This window comes from Cryptomeria japonica, chromosome 8 (genome assembly GCF_030272615.1).
Source record: "Cryptomeria japonica chromosome 8, Sugi_1.0, whole genome shotgun sequence".
Lineage (NCBI taxonomy): Eukaryota > Viridiplantae > Streptophyta > Pinopsida > Cupressales > Cupressaceae > Cryptomeria > Cryptomeria japonica.
This window is the reverse complement of record NC_081412.1, coordinates 459,946,000-459,958,078: the sequence shown is the minus strand read 5'-3', so window position 1 is coordinate 459,958,078 and position 12,079 is coordinate 459,946,000.

Below are 12,079 nucleotides of genomic sequence, written 5' to 3'. Positions count from 1 at the left end.
ATAGGAGAAATGTCTTGTGTTGAAGTAGTCATTATGTTTGATGTAAAAGTAGGTATACTAGTAATAGGAGTCGTCAAAGGAATAGAATGATTGTCTTGAGTAGGAGGTTGTGTATAACCTAAGGTTTCGGCACAACTTTTCATAGGCATCACATTTGAATCCACAATGTGTGCAATACCACGCAAAATATCAATTCCATTCTTATCACTTTGAAGCATACGTTTTAGACCCTCAATTAAAGGAAGAGCTTGACTATCAGGGTATTCTTGAGACATCCACTGTCGAAAATCGTCAAATTGGTTATCCAATTTTGAAATTTGTTCTACAGAAACCTCATGGAGAGCTTCTTCATCATTAAGAGGATTAGAGGAATTACCCATGTCCTTGTTAAAAAGGCCATTCAAATTAGGTTCCATCTCCTCAGTAATTAAACCTTGGAAAGACTTAATTCTAAGGCTTCGTCTAACGGGAATAGTGTAAGTAGGGCTTATTGTTGTAAAACTCATGCACTAAAGAGAGAGAGAAGATTTTGAATTTTAGAGGTAGCAAATTTCAGTAAAGCCAGCCAATCTTCCAGATTTAAGCTGTTAAATACAATCAGGACAATCTCCCTAAATTTCAGAAAAAATGTCCGGGACCATGGCGCTCGGGGTGCACACGGTCCTCGCAACTTTTTTTGAAATTTGCAGGGATGAAAGTTATGATGATTTTACAGCTAACCTGAAAAAATTGAGTGATTTTACGATCTGTAGATAGGCCAAATTAAAGTTGCAATTTCAAAATTGAACCCTACCAAGATTGTCGAAAAATGCAAAATTTGAATTTTGAAAAAGAGAGGGAAACTGAAATTTTGAATTTTATGATTTTAGAGGGAATACCAAAAGCAATGCAAGTTTTGAAATTTGAAAGTTGACTCAATTTCACGCAAAAATTCAATTTTGAAAGCGGAAATCAAAGTTGTTGTAATTAAGCAGTTAATTTCAAAAGTCGCAAATTGCAAAAACTTGAATAAATCATTGAAATTTCGAATGAATGATAACACACTTTTCAGATTTAGGACTGTAAGAAACACAATTTTGATACAGATTTCGATTTCAACAATTTTTTGAATGATTAGAAGCCTCAATCCAAGCAATCGCTAGACCAACTTTGACTTTAATTTTGAAGGTGTTAAAATTGATAAAATCAGCCAAAATTTTGGATTTTAGCAGAAAAATACAGTAAGATCTAGCTCCCGAAATTTCGAAAAAAATGTCGGGGACGATGGCCCTCGGAGTGCACACGGTCCTCGCAACTTTTTTCCAAATTTTCAGGGATGAAAGATATTGTGATTTTATTGCGGACTCCAAAGTTACAGCCGATTTGGAAATGTTTTGATCAGTGAAATTGTCGGACAAAGGTTGAATCAAGAGGGTTTCAAAAATTAGGGTTTTGACACTTAACCACTTAATTTTCAAAATTAAAGCACAAATATGAATTGATAATTTGTAATAGAAGGGCAGATCTGAAACAAGCATCAATAATTAAACATTTCACAAGTTTAATTACTTAAAAAGAAAATTTAGGGTTTTTATGCAATTAACCTCTAAAATTTCGCAAAAGATCAAACATGGAAATGTAACCAAGGAATCCAATTTTCAGATCTAACTATGAATAATCAGAAAGGATGTTCACGTCAGGTTCACCAAAATGTAAAGCGGAAAAATCGAACCCTAGTCGTTCTCCCCTCCCCAACTCCAAAGAGAGAGAAGGGAGAGTCACTAGGGTTGATGGTTTTCACTTAGGGGAGACTTTACATTCAAAAGAGGGGTTGAAACCCACAAGATCCAATCCCACGCAATGCAAGATTGGATTCTATATGAGTTTCAAGGGTTGTGATAGCAAGGATACCCTCTTTTGTAAAGAATGTGGATAGAATGATTAAGCTAGGAATGCATAGAAAGTGAGAAAGATTCGCTTATAAGATGAGATAGGGATATGATATAAAGCTGCGGACCTGGAATTAGCAGTAAAATCTCGAGATGGTGTTGTCCTGCAAATTTGAGCAAAAGTTGATGGGATGATGGCGCCCGGCGTGCACACGGTCCTCCGAAAAATCCGCGAAACGAAGGGGGATCTGTTCGTCTCTGCACAAGGATTCCAGATCTTCAATTTTAGTCGCGTACCTACAACCTACACACAGAAAAGCGAAGACGATTGGGGGGTTAGGGATTAGGGGTTTGCCCTTAGGTCAAACCCCGGTTTTGGAATTAACCAAGAAATGAGAAATGCTTGTAAATGTAATGTAAAACAAGTACTAATACCTTGTTGTAAGGATGTTTGTATCCTTATATGCGAAGGTATAGATGTTGTTGTATGTTGTATGTTGTGTGTTGTAGTATGTGATCTCCTCTTCAATGGTTGAATCCTTGTCTTGAATGCAACACCTAGCCTTGAATGGAGACTTAGAATGATCAATTGCTTGAAGGAATGCTTGAATGCTTGAATTTCGTTTCCGCCTTTTTTTCCCTCCTCCTCTAAAATGAGAGAGGAAAAGTAGTTTATATACTTGCCAATTAGGGTTAAAAGACTGATTTTCCCGACCTTAGGCCGACCAGGAAATGTTATTTTCCAATTTGCAAACAAAAAGGCCCGAAGTCCCATAGGAGACCGGGCCCAAAATAGGGCCAGGGACCAGGGCGCTGGGCGCCATGGTCCTGGGGGACCAGGGTGCTGGGCGCTCTGGTCCCACCTCCCGGGACAGCAGGGTGCAAGGAGGATCAGACCAGGGTGCTGAGAAATGCAGTTTTTGATGTCATGAGCAAGTTTCGGGGTCTCCATTCAGGTTCCGTGTTGTATCGCCATCGTGAAGACCCAAATGCGGTCGAAATTGCAAGTGTCGCAATTTTAGGACGCTACAATAGTATCTCTAAGGTCCAAAAATATCCCTATTAGAAGCATCCAAGTTTTTTAACAAAAATAGTTATGAGAGATTAGGAAGTAAATTTATACCATGATAAGAGGTTATTGCACATGTTTTTTTGTTTTAAATTAGCTCTCTTCCTATAGATATATCTGCAAATTGTACTATTGCATTTATGAAGTATTGGATTAGTGGGTTATACTACATTTATGAATGGTGATTCATCCACTAACCTTGAAAGAGTACCAACTAATAAAGGTGAATCTTTTGTTAAAACTATTGTCCAAGAAATTGAAGATAAGAATCAACTTGTTAAGAATCTGCAAATACCTAAAAGTCTATCAGCCTCTTCTAATTTGGAAATTGATATTAATCAAAGAAATGTTAGCAATGATAATGTTGACCACCTTAACAAATCTACTTCAGTCTTGGATGAACATTTAGATTAATTATCATCATAGTCTTTAGACTTGATATGAATTGTAAAAATGCCTCAAATATAATTTGAATTAAAATAGTTGTAGCTCATATGTTGAACACTACGACCTTATACCTTAGATCATTGATCAATATAAAAGGGTATAGGTAAGCCTCAAGACCTAGTGAGGTTTATCCTTTTGAGAAAGAAGGATGAGATTAACTTGGTCATGATGTGGCTATGAATGTGTTATGGAAACCTACCCACATGTATTTAATGATGATATTGAGTTAATCCATCATGATTTTATGGTGTGAACGATTCTTATTAAGTTTGAATAGCCTATTTTTTTTAAATATGTATTGGAGTTTCTTATCATCACCTTTTGCAACTATGGATTATTTAATAATAAGAATTATTTATTATAGTTGGGTATTTTTCCTTTATGTCAATTTAGTGGATAAATGTATGACAAGTATTATGATTGATAATATACAGGGGTATGTGCACCAAGTTGTGGTACCAAAGGGGGTCTTAAGATGCCACATTTTTCTAAAATCAGCAAAGTCTGAACTTCAATGACAAATCGAACATAGTTACACTCTAAATTTGAAGATGCAACAATAACAAGAGTTAGAGTGCTTCGAGTCTACTTTCTAAACTACTAATTTGTTTTGAAAATGATGGAGATTAAGGGCTTCGAAAAGGGGGGCCACAAAAAGTGGTCCTATTTTTATGAAAAAACAATATAACATAGTGTTTGTTGTGGTCTCCCTAAAATGTTATATTTTTTTTTTGAATTTTTAAAATCTCTTTGGTGAGAAATTATCTAACACCTTGCAGTTTATGTCAGATTTTTTGGGTAATTTTTTAATGAGTATATGATTTTTTACTAATTTTCGAAGTGGACACATACTGAAAAATAGAAATTTGAGCATGCTCCCACTAAAATAATTGAAAACTAATAAAAAATTAAAAAAAAAATTTAGGTTGTGTAGAATGGAGTCTAGTTTCTAAAAAAGTAAGTTTCTTCAAAATCCAAAGAACATGTAAAAAACTATACCCAAAATAGTGCATGTTGGTTTTTGACCAAAAAAGGAGATACTAATAAATGAAATTAAAGTTGAAAGCCTCAACTGAATCAAAATGTGAAAAAAATTACATGCTTGGATTTCTAAGAGAGAGTTTAAGGTCGCTATGGTCTTTTTTTTTAGTTTCATTGAAACATGTGCAAACTTGATGGAGAGCACGACCAAAAATATGTGAATTTTATAATTTTTTAATAAAAACACATCTCAGGCCTAAAATGGCCGTCCAACCCTTTAGGTTGGATGCCCAAGTACAATCCAACCTAAAGGGTTGGTGGTTTCCAATGCAAACAATTTGGCGAGTGCTAAATATTGCACTCGCCAATGCCAAAAAAATGACTTTTCACATTTGGCACCTGCCAAATTTAGCGCTCGCCAAAAGTGAAGTCATTTTTTTGCAATTGGAAAGCACCAAATTTGGTGCATGCCAAATGCTTTGCATTTTCCAATTTGAAGGTTTTGTGAATGTGCAAATTTCCAATATGGGAACAAGTTGTACCCACCCCTAAAGGAGAATATATATATGAAATATAACATTTAAGTATAACATAAAATATAACATTTATAAAGTTATATTTCATGTATATATTGGCAAGATGTTTGAGAGTGGTTTCAGCTCTATAGGAGTTATAATGTAGATTCTATTTTTTAGAGGATCATATAAAATTTCCAACTTAGTCAAATTTCAGTAATCAACATGCTCCAATTAGCATTATTTAGCTCTATATTTCACTCTCTTTATCTTCCCTCTCTTGTCTCTCTTACTTCTCTCTCCCCTCTCTAGGTATATCCCACCCTCTCTACTTTTCATTCCTTTCTTACCACCATTTCTATCCTTGACTCCCTCCCTCTCTCTTCTTCTCTCTCACTCTCTTATTGTTTCTCTCCCCTTCCTCTCAATTCTCTTGGTCACTACCTATTGCTTTGGTTCTATCTCTCCCCATATCTAGGGTTCTCCCTCCCTCCCTATTCACCTCACTAACTCTCCCTCCCTATATTATTACCCACCTCTCTCTCCCCCTCTATGTTTCTCACCTATCTAATTCTCCACCCTCTAGTTCTCTCCCTCTCTCTACACCTTTCTCTCCCTTCCTCTTAAACATATCTATTAATGAAATCTCTCCCTCTCTTCTTTCTCTCTCCAAACCTATATATCCCCTCATTCACTGGGCCTCTCACTCCCTCCATGTTTACCTCTTCATCCATCCCCTCTTACTCATCTCTTCGTTCTTCTATCTCTTCTCTTCTATCTCTTCGCTTCTCCCTCCCTCCCCTCTCTAGGTCTCTCCATTCCTTTCTTCCCCTCTCCCTCTCTATCTTCGTCCCCCACTCTTGTCTTCTCTCTCCCTCTCTTATTATCTATCTCCATTGTCTAGGTCATCACCTCTCCATCACACCCTTTCTAGGTTTCTCCCTCCCTTCCTCTCTACTTATCTACCTTTGCATATAGGTCTCGTTACCCACCTCTCTTTATCCCCCTCTATCTATCTCACTCATCTCTCTCCATCTAGGTCTCTCACATATCTATATGTCTCCTCTATAGTTCTCTCCCTCCCCCTTAACCCTATCATGAGGGCTTCACTTAGTAAACCTAGGTTATATCATGTGCATTCATGGCATACTAAAGAATCCCCCCATTTTCAAAAAATATTGCCCTAAAATCATTTTTCTTCACCCCCTCCCAATACATAGCTCAAATTAAAAACCCCCCTATTTTCACTAGATATTGTATTTTTCATAGCCTGAATTAAAAACCCCCCTATTTTCACCAGATAGGCAATATATTATTGTCGATTTTAGGGATATTATAACCCCAAATATGAATGCACGTGATATAATATTGCCTAGCCAGTGAAGCCCCCATGAACCCTATCCCTTTATGAACCCCCTCCTCTTCTCTTCCTCCCCCAACCTCTTTATCTCCTCCTTCCATATGTCTCTCACTCCCTTCATTTCTACCTCTCCATCCATCCCCTCTTACTCCTCTCTTTTTTCTTTTGTCTCTCCTCTTCTATATCCCTCCCCTATCTAGGTATATCTCAATCCCTTTCTTCCCATCTTCCTCTCTTCCTTCCTTTCAACATATCTACCTCTACATCATGTCTCATTACTCACCTCTCTCTATCCCCATATATATCTCACTCCCCCACTTTGTTATTCTCTCTTCCTTCCTCTCCACCTATATACCTCTACATCATGCCTCATTACTCACCTCTCTCTATCCCCCTCTATCTATCTCAACCCTCTCTCTTGTCATCTAGGTCTCTCATCTCTCTTTCCCCATATAGTTCTCTCACATATCTATGTTTCCCCTCTCTAGTTCTCTCCCTCTCTCTTCCCCTCTATCTCCCTCCCCCTTTACCCATATTTATTTTTTAACTCTCTCCCTCTCTTTTGTTTCTCCCCCCACCTCTCTATCTTCTCCTTCCCTAGGTCTTTCATTCCCTCCATGTCCACCTCTCCCTCAATCCCCTCATACTCATCTCTCTCTTTATTCTTTCATCTCTTCTCTTATCCCTTCCTCACATTTCTAGGTATCTCCCTTATTTTCTTCCCCTCTCCTTCTCTATCTCCCTCTCCCTCCTTGTCCCCATCTCTCTCTCTCTCTCCCTTTTCTACTAATTATTATTCTCTCTTTATCGTCTTCATCATTAGTTTTCCATCACACCCTCTCTACCCCTCTTTAGGTTTCTCCCTCTTTCCCTCTTTGCCTCTCTACATCTCCATCCATATCTCATTACCAACCTCTCTCTATCCTCCTCCATCTATCTCAAGCCTCTTTCCCCCTCTAGGTATATTATATCTCTATCTAACCCCTCTCAATTTTACTCCCTCCCTTTCCACTTCTCTCCCTACCTACTTACCCCTCTCTCTCTCTCTCTTCTTGAACTTATGTATCATTTTATTCTCTTTCTCCCTCTCTCCTCTCTAGGTCTCTCACTCCATGTATACCTCTCCCTCTCCCCCTCCTTAGCCCTATATTTCTCTTTGTTCTCTCTCCCTCCTCTTCTCTCTCATTCTTCTAAGTCATCAACTCTCCTCTTCTATCCCCCTTTATCTATCTCACCCCTCTCTTCCCATATAGATTTCTAATCTTTCTCTAGCCCTCTAGGTATCTCATCTCTTTATGTGTACCCTCTGTAGTTATCTCCCTCCCTCATTACCACTCTCCCTTTCTATAATCTCTTATTCTCTGATTCTTTGTCATCTCTCACCTCTCTATATCCTTCCTAGGCCTATCATTTCTTCCACCCTATTCCCTAAAACTTATACCATAAATAATTTATATACCCTAAACCCTATATTAGATAGATAGATAGAGAGAGAGAGAGAGAGAGAGAGAGGATGAAGGGAGATAAAGACATGGAAGGAGTGAGGGACCTTGAGAAGGAGTAGATAGAGATGTGATGGGAGAGAGAGAGAGAGAGATAGAGTGTTCATTAAGGGAGAGGGGTAAGGGGGGATGAGTTAGATAGCTATAGGGGGAGAGAGGTGAGAGACCTAGATAGGGAGAGAGAAAAGTGACATCAATAGAGGGGGATGCAAAGAGATGGGTAATGATATAAGGATGGGGAATCAAAAAGGTAGAGAGGGAGGAAGGGAGAAACTTAAAGAGAATAGGATATATATATATATATATATATATATATATATATATATATATAGAGAGAGAGAGAGAGAGAGAGAGAGAGAGAGAGAGAGAGAGAGAGAGAGAGAGAGAGAGGTATCAATACAACCAATACCCTCAACCCTATGTACCCTAAACTATGTACCATCAACCATGTACCCTATACCCTAAACCTTATATCCTACAACCTATTATCTAAATACTATACAAGGGAGGGAGAGGTGATGACCAGAGACGGGAGGGAGAGAGGAAAAAATAAAGACTAAGAGAGAGATAAGAAGAGAGGGAGAGGTGGGTAGGGAGTGATTGAGAGACCTAGATAGGGAAGAGGTAGATAGGTGAGGGAGGGAGAGAAAATAAAATAAGAGAGAAATAGGGGTAAGGGGGTAGAGAGGAAAGAATTATAGAGGAGAGAGATATAGAGGTGAGAGATCTAGAGCCTAGGAAGAGAGAGGTGATATACCTAGGGTAGAAAGATAGAGGTGAGGGAGATAGAGGGGGAGAGATAGGTGGGTAATGAGACAAAGAGGGAGAGGTAGAGAGGTAAAGATGGAGGGAAGGTGAAACATAAGGATGGAGAGAGAGGTTGGGAGGGAGAGGTAGTGATCAAGATAATAAAGAGAGAGTGGAGAGAAATAATAGGAGGAGAAGAGAGATGGACGGAGGGAAAGATAAATATGGAGATAAGGAGGGAAGGTGAGAAAGAAAGAGAGAGTACATAGGAGAGACCAAGAGAGGGGAGAGAGGAGAAATATAGAGAAGAGAGGGAGAGTAATAGGTCTAGATTTTACGGGAGATAAAAAGGCTAGGGGAGAGAGAAGTGAAGGAGAGAGTTCATATAGGGAGAAACCTAGAAAGGGGAGAGAGGGAGGGAGAGAGAGAGGCTAGGAGGGAGAGGTGACAACCTAGACAATGGAGAGAGGGAATAGAGAGAGAGAGAGAGAGAGAGTAGGGGAGGAAGATATATGAGGGTAAAGAAGGGGGAGATAGAGAGGGAGGGGGAGACCTAGGGAGGGGAGAGAGAGGTGATAAAGAGAGATAGAGATAGAGGGAAGTATCAATACGACCACTACCCTCAACCCTATGTCCCTTAAACTATGTACCATCAATATTGTACCCTATACCCTAAACCTTATATCCTACAACCTATTATCTAAATCATATATAGGGGAGGGAGAGGTGATGACCTGGAGAGGGGAGGGAGAGAGAAGATGAGAGAGGGAAGAATAAAGAGAAAGAGAGAGATAAGAAGAGAGGAAAGAGGTAAATAGGTGAGGGAGAGAGAAGAAAATAAGAGAGATAAATTCACAAAGAGGGAAAGAGGGGTAAGGAGGTGGAGAGGAAACAATTAGAGAGGAGAGAGATATAGAGGTGAGAGATCTAGAGACTAGGAAGAGATATGTGATAGACCTAGGATGGAAAGATAGAGGTGAGGGAGATAGAGGGGGAGAGAGAGGTGGGTAATGAGACAAAGAGGGAGAAGTAGAGAGGTAAAGATGGAGAGAAGGAGAAAAATAGGTATGTAGAGATTGGTTGGGAGGGGTAGGTAGTGATCAAGAGAACAAAGAGTGGAGAGAAACAATAGGAGGAGAAGAGAGATGTAGGGAGGGAAGGATGGATATGGATATAAGGAGGTAAGGTGAGAGAGAGATGGAGAGAGTATAGGAGAGACCTAGAGAGGGGAGAGACCGAAGAAATGGATAGAAGAGAGGGAGAGTAATAGGTCTAGATTTTATGGGAGATAAAGAGGTCATGAGAGAGATAAGCAAAGGAGAGACTTTATAAAGGGAGATGGGTAAGGAGTGATGGAGAGAGAGAGAGGTGGAGAGGGAGGGACAGAACTAGAGAGGGGATAGATAGAGAGATGAGATATCTAGAGGGTGAGAGAGAGGTTAAATAACTAGATGGGAGAAAGAGGGGAGAGATAGATAGAGGGGCATAGAGATAGGTGCCTAATGAGACATGGATGGAGAGCTATAGAGGTGGAGAGAGAATGAGGGATAAACCCATAAATTTGAGGGAGGGATGGAGGGAGGGAGGGAGAGAGGGTAGGAGGCAGAGGGGATGACCTAGACAATGGAGAGAGAGAGAATAGATAGAAGAGAAAAGAGATGAGTAAGAGGGGATGGATGCAGAGGTAGACATGGAGGGAGTTACAAACCTAGGGAATGAGGAGATATATAGATTTGGAGAGAAGGAGAGAAAAGAAGGGGAGATTTTATAAATGGATAGGGGTAAGGGGGAGGGAGAGAAAGGTGGAGATGGAGGGAGAGAACTAGAGGGTGGACAATTAGATAGGTGAGAAACCTAGAGGGGGAGAGAGAGGTGGGTGATAATATAGGGAGGGAGAGGTATTGAGGTGAATAGGGAGGGAGGGGGAGCCCTAGATATGGGGAGTGAGAGGATAGAAGGGATAGGTAGTGACCATAAGAATGGAGAGGGATGGAACAAAAATTATAAGAGAATGAGAGAGAAGAAAAGAGAGGGAGGGAGTCAAGGATAGAAATGGGGTTAAGGAAGGAATGAAAGGTAGAGAGGGTGGGATATACCTAGCAAGGGGAGAGACAAGTGAGAGAGACAAGAGAGGGAGAGAGATAGGTCTAGAGTTTGGGGAAGCTAAAGAGAGTGAGATACATAGCTAAAGAATGCTAATAGGAGCATGCTGATTATAGAAATTTGACATGTTGATTATTGAAATTTGACTATCTGACATTTTATATGATCCTCTAAAAATTAGAATCTACATTATAACTCCTATAGAGCTAAAAAAACTCTCAAACATCTTGCCAATATATACATGAAATATAACTTAAAGTATAAAAAAGGAAAAAGACATATTGAAATGTGACTTATGCTTAAATTTGCACATTCACAAAACCTTCAAATTGGACAATGCAGGTGGTTGCCAAATGCAAAAAATTGACTTTTTCAGATTTGGTGAGCGCCAAATGTGAAAATTGAAAATTTTGAATTTGGTGAGTGCCAAATAGGTGAGTGTCATATTTGGCACTCGCCAAATGGTTTGCATTGGAGAATACCAACCCTTTGGGTTGGATTTGCCTTGGGAATCCAGCCCAAAGGTTTGGATGACCTTTCCATGCCAATGACACGTTTTTATGAAAAGATAAAAAGTGGCACCTTTTTGGTACCACAACTTTGTGCATTTACCCACAAATGCTATATACTCATAGGTAAGACAATGTTTAATATTAATAGTGGGTTGATTTCTATTTAATAATAATGTGTTCCCAAATAAAAATTGAATTAAATGAATGGACTTGATTACTTTATAAGTTGGTATCTATTTATGTATATGTGTTTGAATAGAGTCCAACTCATGTGGATCAATGTGTTGCTCGTGTGTCAAAAATTTGGCCTTGAGAGCTATAAGACTTGATGTATATGTTTATGGATCACTTTATGTGGCATATGATTAGGTCAACTTTAATAGTATTTGTGAATCTTAGATAAATCAAGATTACAATTACTTGGAAATAAGATGAATCCACATGTCAGAATTGAGTCTAATATAGGTGCATGTTGCTAGTTGTCATTAGTATTATGCAAGTGAAAACATCAAGAATTATTGTATCTTATGGATTAGCTAGCTTTCACTAGTAGCATAGAAGTAAAGGATACGAATGGATATTCATAATTTGATCATGACATGGTTTAGATAGATATCACTAGTACCATGTGAGTGAGATATTAAGAGCTATCTAGTGTATCTTACAATCTAGTTGGTTGCCACTAGTATGAAAAAGGTGATGGATGCCTTCATATGATAGGATTTAGTTGGATTTTTCCACTACCACGCAAGTTATGGATGCTAAGAGATACCTTAACCAAGTTGGACCAATTTTCACCAATGGCACAGAGGTGATGAATTTTAGTATTCAATGACTTGAAAGGTTTAGTGGGCTAAGGAAATCTTATTAGTGGCCTTATTTGATGTGCATTGTTGCAGTTATGGCTTATCTAATTATGATTGTACTAATAAAAAAATCACATATGTATTTCTCCATTTCTAGTTTCATGTTGGA